We start from the raw sequence: 14,434 nt of genomic DNA, 5'->3' as shown, positions 1-14,434 counted from the left end.
ACCGACACAGACAGGTCTTACGGGTGCGATGGGATTGGAAAGGGCAAGGAGTGGGAACCAAGTGACCATGGCCTTAGTTAAGGAACAGCCCCAGAATTTTCCTGGTGTGAAAATGGGAAACTACGGAAAATCACCTTCAGGGCTGGCAATAGTGGGGTTCAAAGCCACTATCTACCGAGTGCAAGCGCATAGCTGCGCTCCCCTAACAGCACTTCCTACTCGCCCGGTTAATTTCTTTTCAGTTTAATTATTAATGTACCCCAACGCCGCGCATTCAAATTCAGCGCCTAAATGAACTCATCTATTGGTGAAACAGTGAAACTGAAACTACACCAACTTGGAACTTTAATCAGAAGATGTCACCACCTAAATATTGAGTAATTTTGTTATTGTGCAGTTTCCTAACCTGAGTGAATTTCTGCTTGTTTTGTTTGACATTCATCAAGAAGTTTGGACATTCTTCCACAGATGACTCCACTAAAAACTATGATCATGCACCCTGGTGCGAAGTGAAAGAACTTATGATTTAAAGAAGTTTTGTTTTTCTATGTTTTTGTAACTGAATAATGTTAATTTATTTTTGGGTTGGCAATTCTTCATTTTATTTCCACCAGTTTTGAATCTAGCCAATCCCTAACTGTTATAGTTAATTTCCAACCAAACCCGTATTTCTTCTTCACCTTGTGTTTAACCAATAAAATCAAGAGGGCGTGTCCTGATTCATCTTGAATGATCTCGAACCTTCCCTGAAGGTTTATAAACTGCGGCTTTTCTCTTCTCTTGGGCAATTGATCGTCATCTTACTAAGTGTGTGTGTCAAAGCAGGAGGCGGGCGGTCTCTTTCATAGGTCAGCAGTACATCTACAAGATAATGGCCACATAACATCTTTCTTTCTTGATAACTCCGCAGTTTAACCCGAGGGAAAGGTCCGAATCCTTAACTATGTAACCTACTTTTCTAAAAATGTAACTTTCTGTCGGCTAATGTAAAAACTTCATAAAATCTTAAAGTGTAAATCGGGGATAGAGAGTGAATTACCCTCTCGAACTCCCCTTCAACTTGGTTTGAGGTGACTACGTTTTCCTCTAACTGTTTTTCTTACTGAAATGTGTTAATGTAATTTCTATACGAGTCACCTCAGTAGTTTCCGAATAGCCCCTGTTTCATCGGCCTAGAGCCTCTTAGTTATTTTGTGTTCATATCTAGGAGTGCAAGTAGACGCCTCCATTCATTTTGTGTTCGGGCCATTAATTTAACCTGTTATTCTCATTCCACGAAGGTCCAGTAGGTTGGGTATTTCATACCCCTGTAAAAGTAAGTTCTGTTTTCTAAATGGTGGTTTGAGAGACCAGAGAGTGATGTAATGTTGCCTCGAGTAGGCAGTAAGCTCTAATTGTAACGAGTGCCTCTGGAAGGCTAGATATTGTATTTTTGGAGCAAGTGCTCCTTGAATTAGGGGATTTCTGCCCTTGAATAAATTTGTGCTCTTTGTAAATTTGAACTAGTAGCTCAGGAAATGTAAAGCTAGGGGCTTAAAGCCCAAAGTGTTAAGGTTCTGAATCTTGAATTTTTCCCAGTCTGGTTTAATGATTGCTACTTGTACCTGTAATATTGGCATGAAAAAATTGTTAAGTTTAAAGTTCTGAAAATATAACCTTCAGTTTAAGTTTTAAATTCTATTCTTGACATTGAAGTTAGACCCATTCACCCCGGCACCTTCTTTCATCTCTACGTTCCACGGGAAACCCCGTAACAATTAACATTAGTACGAAAGTTATGTGTATAAGAAACAAAGTCCTGTAAACATGTAAAAAGTGTAATGATTGAATAAATACTACTTCTAAAGGTAATTCAAATGTGAGATGTAGAGGGAACAAGAGACTCAACATACTATACTTCAGACTACTGACATCTTCCTCTCTGTGCCAGTATACTGGCCGTGGGGAGAACAAAATAGGGATAATTTCTCACCAACCTTCTGTGGGGTGAAGGAACCGGATTATTATTGAAGAGCAAAACTTACATTATATTTACTGACCGTGCCTAGGCTTGTAAATACGCTAGTAAAGAGTTTCTACAACATTTTGTAGTGAATGTGACTACCACGGGACCACTAGCTGAGCTGCTCTGAGGGTCCTGAAGGAGGGGCTGGTAGCAGCGACACCACATTGATAAGTTGACAACGCTCAAAGCCCCATAATGAGTGTGTCGTGAGAACAATGCAGACCAGTATTGACCCAGTCCTTAGAACCTTTAAGCTTATGAGAGGATTATTTTTTTATGAATAGCTGCGCTGCACAAACAGTTGGCGGGCTTGTGATTACGCTAATGGCTCGGCGAGGGGCGAGCTGACTCCTCCACTCTCTGTTCTACTTGCGACCGAGTTGCTAACTCAGGGTCCACCTAATAATAAAAACAGGTTTTTTTTTTTTTTTTGCGATTTGCTTTACGTCGCACCGAGACAGATAGGTCTTATGGCGACGATTGGATAGGGAAGGCCTAGAAATGGGAAGGAAGCGGCCGTGGCCTTAATTAAGATATAGCCCCAGCATTTGCCTGGCGTGAAAATGGGAAACTACGGAAAACCATCTTCAGGGCTGCCGACAGTGGGGTTCGAACACAGTATCTCCCGATTACTGGATACTGGTCGCACTTAAGCGACTGCAGCTGTCTAGCTCGGTAATAAAAACAGTGGCCTTACTACCTACACCCAGCTCCCAATCCAGAGGAATAATTAACCACTCGAAATAATACATCTCCGACCCGATCGGGAGTCGAACACCGGACGCCGTGAACCAAAGGCCAGCACGCACATGTTGCAGGTCAAAAAGTGGAAATAAATGTTATTTAATATTTACCTGTCGTCCAAGCGCTCCTTTAACTGAACATTGCACTTCTTAGAGAGAGACAATCCACTGCCACAGAAGGAGTTGAGTTGTGTTTGAGGTGGTGCCGTCGCTAACTACGAAGATTCGATATTCCGCTCACAATACCTAACATGATGGTAACGTTATGTGCTATGGCCGACACAGCAAGTGTTGCAACATCCGTCCAATTGTGGTGTTACTCATCATGTTACTCTCAGTGTCAACGTAATCGTGAGATAATGAATCCTGTGAGCATGATTGTTAAGCCATTGCAAACACAAATGAAGATCCACAGAAATTACAGCAAAGGTGAGAAATGCATCCGCATACGTAATCACTGCGATAGACCAATGGTAATAATATACATCAAGAACATTCAACAGATTATATTGAAGAATGCGAATCCGGAGAAGAAGACTTGTCTGATTGTGAGATGGTCCAGAAGCTGACAGTGGAGAACAGTGATGGAAGCCAGTCGTCTGATTATCTGCCAAGCCGACCGAAGGGGAAGAAGAAGGCAAAGGAGATAATTTCAAAGATTAAGGTCGTATACAGTACAGCGAATGATGCAAGACGTACGTCATCTACGTCACGTGGTAGAGAAAGGCCAGCGCTCAAAATCTCTCGAACATTTCAGTTCTTCAAGGCGCTAATGTTAACGACAGATATATTTATGACTGGGGTTAGGGAAAGGCCCGAGTCGATTCACTGGATCTATCGGCGGATGCATGAGAAGGTTTAAACAGAGACACACACGGACAATAATGGAATACGGATGATGACGTGATGGTAAGATGTGACGAGTTTCGCAATGAACACCATCTGGTATACGGATAGCGAACTCTGCATTTCAAGGGTGAGAAGTCGCTAAGTGAATATGTGTTTCCAAAGATGCTAGAGTATGAGTAGTGCAACACATGCTGAAATCGCAAAACATATTTCAAGTTGCTTCGAAGTCCGGCCTGACCACGAAACAAATCCTGACGCAGGTCTTTCAAGATGTCTACGAGTCTCTTCTTCTGGTTGATTCGATGCTGCCTGACCTCAAAACACGGTCTGCCAGCCACTTGACGTGCTATTCTTCCGACAGTTCAAGGAGGTGTTGAATAGCACAGTACCAGTTCTGTTCTGTTCTCCAGTCGGTACTCCTTCACTGTACCCGGCCACCGAGACTCATCTTCCTTTTGGCCGAGAGATGCCCATCCTGACGTCACGCGATTTTTGAGATGAAGACCGGGATTCCAAGCTCAGTCTTCCGGGAGCTAATCTCCCTCCCCATGATGATTTCAGACTACAGTGGTTTAAAACACTGCCCCAACGTGCGACTGCTTAATGCAGTCCCCCTCCTGTGATAAGCAACTCTCTTTCCGGCACTCTGTGGACATGTACATCCCCGTAACAGCTACCAACAACCCATTTTTGAATGTAAAGTGCACGGTCAATGGCAAATATTGTGCGCATGTCTGTAATGTATATGGAAAAACACTTTCCTGCAATTGCGATCGCAACTTGCGTTAACTCCCTTGTGAGGATAAAATAAGCTTAGGTATTTTTAAATTTATTAACAATGAATAACGTAAATCATATAAATAAATATCTTTTAAAAACGAAACAGGAATGTCAAAACGAAAGAACAAGTTGACTAATAGATCCTCGCGCACCTCCCAGCAACTGGCGGTTATGTGGTACTTAACACAAGGTTCATAGTGTCTCTTATCTTCAGAATCAATTTCTTTGGCCTCTGAACTGCTTCTCTCAAACAGTATTGTTGGATTAATAACAACGACGATGTTCCTGTTATGCCAATCACGAGATACATACATTCTCTTTTGAGTCTATGTTCTATCCATCTAGCTTCAGTATGTTTGTTTTTTCATTAAACGACTTAAGAACTTCGCCACTCCTTGTTTTATGTGTCATCCTCCCCTTCTTTCTTTATCAACATTCTGCTGCATGCACCACATACGTTGCACTTCTTGCTGTTACAAATTCCTTCACTTTCCCCGTGTCCTCTTGTGCACGTATCGCAACACGCCATAAGTTAGGTGCTCCAAAGTTTGACGTTCTGTTTCTGCTTGTGACTTGGCATCTCATTATGCGTGCACGGAAAGTTGTTTCCAGTAAACTATCGCTAGCTAAGTCAAGGTTTCAGCTAAACGGGCCACTGCGAGCTCTCAGCATGTCAAGACATCGAGGGAGTTCAAAAACAGAGAGGCTAAAAAAAAACCATCATGTGTGGCAGCTTTCTCTAAATCCGAGGTGATATTGTAACAACGGTTGCCCTACGACCCTGAAGGACAAAGAAATTCATAAGATTGAACTCGAACGACTATATAGTGACACTCAGATACCGCAGGCGAGCGCCCCATTACCAACTCAGTTACGAAGAAGAGGTACATGATCCTCGCTAGAGGTGCAGTAAACCGCGGCCCAACCAAATCGTTAATAGTTAATATCCGAGTCAGAATGTTTTAGGGCGTTCATTTAATTTTCTACCTTTATGGATCACGAGCATCGCACGTCTGTTATTTTAGGGAGCTATAAACAGCATGTTTCTACTAGAACTAGGAGGCCAAATTGTGCAGAGCCGTTAGTTCCTTGGCTCATTTACGTTACTGACACACCGGCACGATGCATAGCAATATCCAGCTTAAACAGAAAATTAATGTTGGATGGGGGTTTCACAGAACCACAGGCGGGCCACTTTTGCTGTCTTTCGTGCAAGGTGATGATGTCTAATTCACGACCACGCCGAAATCCTTGAATTTCCTGGCCAGGATGGAACGAATCCTGTAGTGCCTGGCATTGACCAGGGTTTACTAGTGCGTGGAGAAGATACTCTGAAGGAAGCTACCTGAAATAACTCGTACTGCTACCATCTTAAAGCCATCACATTCACTATCACTATCACTATCAGCCATATTCAATCGTTTTTACGATGTGGCCTCTTTAAGTCCGAAGCAAGGTAGGTTTTCATGAGGTTTCTCCATCTGGGACGGTCTTGACCGACGTTCTGCCAATTGATCCCAGTAATCTTACGGATGTCTTTATCCCATCTGTCCGGTGCTCTTCCCCTAGGTCTCAGATGATGTTTCGGACTCCACTCAAGCACATGCTTTGTCCACCTAGCATCAGTTCTCCGAGCAACATGGCCGGCCCACTGCCATTTTAGGGTAAACACCCTTTCTAAAATATCACTAACACTTGTAACTGACCTGATGTAATCTGCTCTCTTCCTGTTTTTCTTCGTGAAACATAGCATAAATCGTTCCATAGCTCTTTGGGTTGTTCTGAGTTTTTGCTTAACAAACTCGCTCAATGTCCAGGTTTCACAATCGTAAGTCAGTACAGGGAGAACACTCTGGTCAAAGACTATCTTCTTCAGGTGGGTTGGCATGTTGGATTTGAAGATTGAAGAATTTCTTCGGTAAGCTTGCCATCCTAGTTTTATACATCGGAAGATTTCCGGTCTTAAGTCCCCTTTCATGTTTACAAGCTGCCCAAAATAGACAAACTCATTGACCTGTTGTAATGTGGAGTTTCCCACATGCAGCTTTCCTTCTGGGGCCCATTTGGTTTTAGAAATGTTCATGGATAGTGCCAGTGTTTGAGAGGCTGAGACAATATCTTGTATTAGACTTTGTAGTTCATTGATGTCGTTGGCCAAAAGTGTAATGTCGTCTGCAAACCTTAAATTGTTCAGCCTTTTCCCATTGATTTTGATTCCTGTACTTTGCCAATTGATTTTTGACATGGCCATTTCTAATACTGCTGAGGACAGCTTGGGGAGATATGGGGTCGCCTTGCTTTACACATCCTTGAATGGTAAAATCTGTGGTTGCACATTGAAGGCTGAGTATTCTTATGTAGGCAGCATCGACGCCGTAGCGTGACTCACCGAGTCAAAAGCCTTTTCAAAGTCCACAAAGGCTAGACAGAGCGGCATTTGATATGCATTACTGCTGCTGATAACTTCACGAAGGGTGAGTATCACATTCACTGCTAGTGAAATGTTGTGGTTGGAAAGCCACTTCCGAGGAAATGGCACCATTAGTCAACATTCTGGACCTTTCAGTCCGTCAAGGAATTCTATGTTCTTATGGTAAAGATTTTCATTGTGTTGTACATTCAGTCCCTGAGGTAATGGAGAAGTTGTCTTGTCTTGTTGATGTTGCCCGGCTGTAAACATTTTAAAAGTCGTGATACATCGTCAGGCCGCTATTGGTAAGCTTTCCTTTGACGATGTTAATAATAATTGTTGGGGGCTTGTGAGTTCTTCGGCTGATGCTTTGGTGTTTGCAATGATAGCAAGGTCATCACGTCAAAACCAACCTATCCTCGTAGAAGTCGTTGACGATGAAATCTGTCGCATTTTTTATATGAGGTCCATGACTTTTAGATTCAGAACATTGAATTTCATCTCCAGTCTTGTCATATTATTAACTTGCGACAGTGACAGGATACGAATGTACAGTTTTCGGTAAAGAAAAGGCGCCTCACCATAAATTTGGAAAAGGCAGTCCAAATCACATGTCGGAAAGGAGAGAAAATCAGGTATAGACATTAATGGAAAACTTCTAAAAATTGTCAATAATTTTAGGTACCTTGGAGTTACCCTGCAAACTAATACAAAGTCATTTAGATATCATGTTCAAGAGAGAACTGCACCAGCCATAAGAGTATTCCCAGGCATAACGAATCCTTCAACCCTGTTCCTGGATACAGCAATGAGACTTTTTAACACCACTACATCTCCAATACTAACTTATGAATTACAAGTAATCTGGGATCGTCTAGACTTTGAAAAAGTAAATAGGGTTAAACCCCGCTTTATCAAAAATGCACTGAGAATAGGGAAGTCAGTACCAATAGGAATGGTTTATATACAAGCCAAGGACGCGGAGAACCCGAGGAGCAAACTGTTGCTACCAGCTACAGAACAATATACAAAATATCTGGAAACAAGGGAAGATAAGAGTAGATGTATACACTACAAGCTCGATGATGGATATAAAATGGATGAAATAAAATCAGAACTAGGACACGTCGTGATTAGATACGCCATTCACGGTTTTCATCACAAAATATGTGCGACCAAATCGTGCCGCTGTGCAACCGCGAATGTGGCAAATACCACTAAAAGAACAATGTCATTAAGGGAATAACTTGGAGTGATGTCTGGGCATGGCTTATCTCTACGAAGCCAGTTGTTGCGTTCTTTTTCTGTGCCGGAAGCTGACAGAATGGATCGCATAACTCTGGGTGCGCTAGTATTCATGAACTGACGGAGACGCTTATCCGGCGGGCAGCTAAACAGACAGAGACCGGACGCCATAACATAGATATGTAGATGTGGAGAAAACACTACATACAAATGGAGAATTCCAATAAACTGCAACGTTATTTGGTTTAGGACACATTAAGACATACAAACGTGGATCATAATGGTGCTGTCCCGCAACTGCAATGTCTGATCTCCAAGTCCTTAAACGCCGTGGACGTCGTATCGTCTTGTACAGCATCTAGCTAGCCCGTGCACCGCTCATGTCAAAGCTGAAGACGAGTTCGACAGGTGCTGCACGTAGATACCATGCGGCTGCTTGGCGCGAATTGTGTCAGTGCTGTTATGGTGGATTAACAAGATGCACATCGACCAGCTGAGCATTCGCATCTCGATGGCATGAAAGTGGCATTCAGTGGTTTTGTTGGACGGTTGGCATCCAGCACCATTGGACACACTATGGTTCCGTGTATCTTCGACTTTCGGCGAAGAGGCATTCTTTAATCACAAAGTTCACACGTGACTTTCCTCCATCATCTGAACTGGCAGCTCGTTGTTAATTCCACAGTCACTCTGCAGGCGAGATCGATGCTTCTTCAAACTATCTATTTTAACTTAACTCTCACCCCTGACTTGGATGGCACTATATCTTCGATTAGTCCGTCTTCCTGTTATTCAGACGGGCATCGATCAGGGAGAGGCGGTTGTTGCGATATCGTCGGTGTACCGGAGGGTCCAAGGAACACTCCGTTATGATGGTGTCCATGATGATAATGACTGTAACGGGGAAACGAACCTGACTGCTGCCGTTCGTATACAAAATTCTAACCCAGTTGAATGGTAGTTGAGTGTAAATACATAAATTCTGTTTCGTGGTTTTGTTATTTTATTCCGTGTGTCACTGAGTTTTACAACATTTGTTTTTATTGATGCATTAGGACAACTTAATTTATGTTGAATTATTTTATAGACCTTTGTTTTCTTGCCTTTAGTCTCCCGCAAGGCCAGATGACTTAAATATTATTCAAGTCTACGCTCCTACTGCAGACAAACCAGATGAGGAAGTCGAAAATATCTATAATAGCATAAACCATATCCTGAACAAGCTAAAAAGAGAAGACCTCAACATAGTCATGGGCGACTTTAATGCAAAACTTGGGGCGGGAAGAACATCAAACGCCTTCGGACCCTTTGGTCTAGGAGACAGGAATGCTCAAGGAGATGAGTTGGAACTATTTGCAGAAACAAATCAGCTAGTGGTTATGAATACATGGTTTAAACTACCACCACGCAAGTTATTCACATGGAAATTGCCCATGGACACACCAGGACACATTCTGAGGAATCAGATTGAGTTCATGATGGTGAACAAAAGATACAGAAATGGTTGTACATCTGTCAGAACATATCCAGGTGCAGACCATGTCCCAGTGGTTGGAAATTTGAAGATCAGAATGAAATATGTTGTCTCCAAAACAGCACGGAAATACGACTTGAGAAAATTGAAAGATGCTACCATACAGCAGACAGTCAAGACAGCTCTAAACAATAAATTGATTGACAATTGTGACGATGTTAATGAAAAACTCACACACCTACAAGAAGTGATAAAAGGAGTAAAAGAAGAGCATTTGAGACCGGACTTTAGAAAGAGGAAAACGTGGATGACAAATGACCTAATGGAAGAACGAAGGAAGAGAAGAGGTAATTTGATGGAATACAGAGCGGTTCAAAATACAATCAGAAGGGAAATTAGAGAAGCCAAAGAGAAAGAGAAAACTGAATTATGTGCAGAAATAGAGTTTTATCAGAGTAGACATGACGATTTTAATGTGCACCGGAAGGTCAGAGAGGCAACAAAAAAAATATCGCAAATCACACTGTGCAAAGCTTGTAGATAGTAGTGGTAACCTCATAATCGACAAGGAAGAAAAAAAAGAGAAAATGAGAGAAATATCTGGAACAGTTATTCCAAGATGACATGAGGAGAGAGGAACCAGAGATATCAGATACAACAGGACCAGATATCCTAGTAAGTGAAGTGGAAGCGGGAATACAACAAATGAAGGAAGGGAAAGCAGCTGGGCCAGATGGCATACAAGCAGAATTTCTCAAACTGCTCAGTGAGGAAAAAATAAAAATGATTACAAAAATATTCAACGACATTTACTCATCAGGTAAAATCCCTCCAGAATGGTTAAAATCAGAATTTATTGCTTTACCTAAGAAATCAAATGCCAAAGAATGTGGGGACTACCGTACCATCAGTTTAATGAGCCATCTGCTAAAATTATTTCTTAAAGTGGTACACAAGCGGATATACAGTATTTGTGAAGAACAGATAGCGTCCAACCAGTTTGGGTTTTTGAAGGCAGCTGGCACTAGAGAAGCAATATTTAGTGTACAGGTACTGTTCCAAAAATGTAGGGATATCAACTGTAATGTATTTGCATGCCTCATTGATTATCAAAAGGCGTTTGATCGCGTGATTCATGAACACCTGATAGACATACTCAATAAAACAGGAATTGATGGGAAAGATCTAAGAATAATAGCAAATTTATACTGGAACCAATCTGCAGTCATGAAAATAGATCAAGACCAATCTGAGCAAGTGAGAATACGCCGAGGGGTCAGGCAAGGATGTATAATATCACCGATACTCTTCAACCTGTATTCTGAGCACGTATTCAAAGAAGCCTTATTTAATGTGGAGGAAGGAATTTCAGTGAATGGTGTCAAACTCAACAATTCGTGCTACGCAGATGACACAATTGTCTTTGCAGATACGATGGAAGGGCTACAGAAGTTGATGAACAACATTTCTGAAACAAGCAAGAGATATGGTTTGGACATCAACACTAATAAAACAAAATTGATGATCATCAGTAAGAAGAACATCCGAGGCGTGAATCTGTTCCTCAATGGAGCAAGTATAGAGAGAGTTTCACAGAATTCGTACCTGGCTACCATCATTAACGAAGCATGGGGCAATTCGCAAGAGATAAAGTGTCGCATTGGAAAAGCGAGAAGTGTTTACAATTCAATGAGCTCAACCTTCAAGAATCACGACCTTACCATGGATACCAAAATGCGGCTCCTTAGGTGCTATGTGTTTTCAGTTCTCTTTTACGGTGTGGAAACATTGACGCTTACAAAAGCCACCACTGCTAGACTGGAAGCATTTGAACTCTGGCTATACAGAAGAATTTTGAGAATATCATGGACTCAGAAGATTACAAATATTGAGGTTCTACGCCGAGCTAACAAGAGACCAGAGCTGATCAACACCATCAAGTGCCGTAAACTACAATATTTTGGACACATCATGAGGAATCAGAAAAGGTATGAGCTGCTTCAACTTATCCTGCAAGGAAAAATAGAAGGAAAAAGATCTGGGCGAAGAAGAATTTCCTGATGAATATTGAATTTTCACGACCGCATTGTAATCGAAAGCGACTTTCAACCTATTAGGTCATGTTACGTACATTTAGTACGTGTTGAAGAGATGTTGGTGTCTGGTTGGCCATTTTTGTTCTGTACTTAACATCTCTTCAACACGTACTAAATATACGTAACACGACCTAATACGTTGAAAGTTGGTTTCGATTTAGAATTTCCTGGCTCGACAACCTTAAAACCTGGTTCAACAAAACATCTGCAGAACTGTTCCGAATTTCAATGGATAAAGCCCGAATAGCCATGTTGATCGCCAACGTCCGAGACGGACAGGCACGCTAAGAAGAAGAAGAAGAACAAGGCATGGTTTGGCAGCATAGCCTGAGTCACGCCATGTAAATAAAAACATTAATAATAATATCCCAATCAGTGGTAACGTGACTCTCATTCCACGATAGTTGTTACATTCGTACTTGCTGCCTTTTCCTTTGAAAAGACGGACAGTCGTCTTGTGACATCTTCCATGATTCGCCGTGCTTTCTACTTATAAGTCTGCTGCCTGCAGGAAGGTTACGTTAGAATACGAAGATATAACAACTGGACGGCAGATCACTGAGCGCTACCCGTCTTGCATTACTAAGTACAATAGTAGGCTGGTTTGTGATACAGCAGCACTGCAGTTCAGGAACAATGAATACACATACATAACTTTTCTGGGCGAGTTGGCCGTGCGGTGAGGGACGCGCAGCTGTGAGCTTGCATCCGGGAGGTAGTGGGTTCGAACTCCACTGTCGACAGCCCTGAAGAAGGTTTTCCGTGGTGTCCTATTTTTGTACACGGCAAATGCTGGGGCTGCACCTTAATTAAGGCGACCGCCGTTAACTTGCCACTCCTACGCCTTTTGTATCTCATCTTCGCGTTAAGACTTATCTATATCGGTGTGACGTAAAACAAATAACTGTGTGGAGAATGCAGCCGAATGCCGCAGGTGGTTTCCAAATAGCTCCCAGCCTTTCGCCGAACAGACCTGCAATCGTTAGCAACTCTCTGGTAGAGTACGCGTATAAGTTAATGAGTTAATAAACTTTATCTTCCGCTTCATGTTACAGACTGTGTGTAGTAAAATGACTGTTGTTCGTTTCACATCCGAAATATAGCGCGTACTAGTACCCCTTTGTAAACCAGCATCCCATTCATCATTAGTGCATGCGTGATACTTGCACGCAGAAAGCAGGGGGTTGGAGGGCCACCTGGTATTCTTGTTACAGCCACACAACCAGGTTACTGTACAGTTGTCAATGATGATATCCTCTTATTTGTTGTCCGTCATTCTCAAATATAACTTCCTGACAAAATAATACAGGAGGAGATGGTGGTGGTTATTGTTTAAAGGGGAAGTACATCGTGGCAACCATCTTCTATATAACACTAATCAAAGAGAAAGAATGGAAAAATGAAAAAAAATGAAGCCATCGGCCAAAGAAAGACAAGGGGCACGAAGGGCATGAAAATGAAAGACTTGCCAGGATTCGCAAACCTAATAGCGTCGGGGTCGGAAAAGAACAATAGTTGACCAAGGAAAGTCGAAGAGAATGGATGAAAGTGAAGAGTCTGACACAAGTAAGTGGAAGCTATGCAAGTACTCAGCCAAGGGCCCCGTAGTCGCCAATGCCTGTGGCCTTCTTATTCGCCCCTTACGGCAGGTAGGGGATACCGTGGGTGTTTTTCTACCGCCCCCACCGACAGGGGTACAAAGTATACTCTACCTGTCCAAATGCATCCAGACACCTCTCAGAGTGAAGCCATACTCTGTAATAGTCGACACTGGCTCTGTTGCGGAGAGTGTCGGAACGTTTCCATGGAAATGACGTCCCATTCTTACCGAGGGAACGTGTTGATGTTGGGTCTGGAAAGAAGTCACCGTTCCAATTCACCTCACAGCTGACGGGCCAGTCCAGTTGTACAATACTATTAACCTTAAACGATCGGCTCACATAGACCGCGGTGTGGTGGTGGTGGTGGTGGTGATTATTGTTTTAAGAGGCAAACATCCTCTAAATAGCACTACTCAGAGGAAAAGAATGGAAGGGATCCGACACTTGGAAAAATGAAGATATCGGCCAAAAGGAAGACAAGGGCCACGAAGGGCAAGAAAATGATAGAGTCCCTATACCTCGAATGCTCTAACAATGTCAGGGTCGGAAAAGAACAATAGTTGACCAAGGGAGGTCGGATAGGGTGGATGAAAGTGAGGAGCCTGGCACATGTAAGTGGAAGCAACGCGAGAACTCAGCTGAGGATCCCGTGGTCGCCAAGTCACGGTACCAAGTTAAGAGCCTCTGGGGCCCCATTTAGTCGCCTCTTACGATAGATAGGGGATGCCTTACCCCTCTGACTGGGGGCTGTGGAATAACATGCAAGGTAGCCCCTGCCTTGGTGTCAGTTTATGTGGCGGACAAGATCACATCACTGACAGTCGATCTGTTCGTAAGGATAGAAATGTCTTCCTTATGTGACAACCAATCATAACCGCACAAGCTTCCCTGTTGTTGTGGAGTAGAGCAACGCTAACCATGGGTCTGCAGTCCTTGTGTGTGTGTGCACCTGGGAGAAAATCGAGCGGCCAGCATAGCGATCGATCGGCGGTTGACGTGCGACCTGCTTTCGAGAGTAATTGTTCGATAAGTTCCACTGTTACCATGCAACACCGGCTAGCCGCCTTACAAACACACGGTCCGTTGTAACTATGCATCTTGTCTTCATATGTAGTTGGGGAAAAGATTATCCACCACCAACAAAAAACACTTATCCTTTTCAGAACATGAATTTAAAAAATGTCAGTTCCATTTCTCATGTACATACTGTATAACTTATTTATACATCCCA

The sequence above is a fragment of the Anabrus simplex genome, chromosome 12, assembly GCF_040414725.1.
Source record: "Anabrus simplex isolate iqAnaSimp1 chromosome 12, ASM4041472v1, whole genome shotgun sequence".
Taxonomy (NCBI): Eukaryota; Metazoa; Arthropoda; class Insecta; order Orthoptera; family Tettigoniidae; genus Anabrus; species Anabrus simplex.
Note: the sequence above shows the minus strand (reverse complement) of the source record.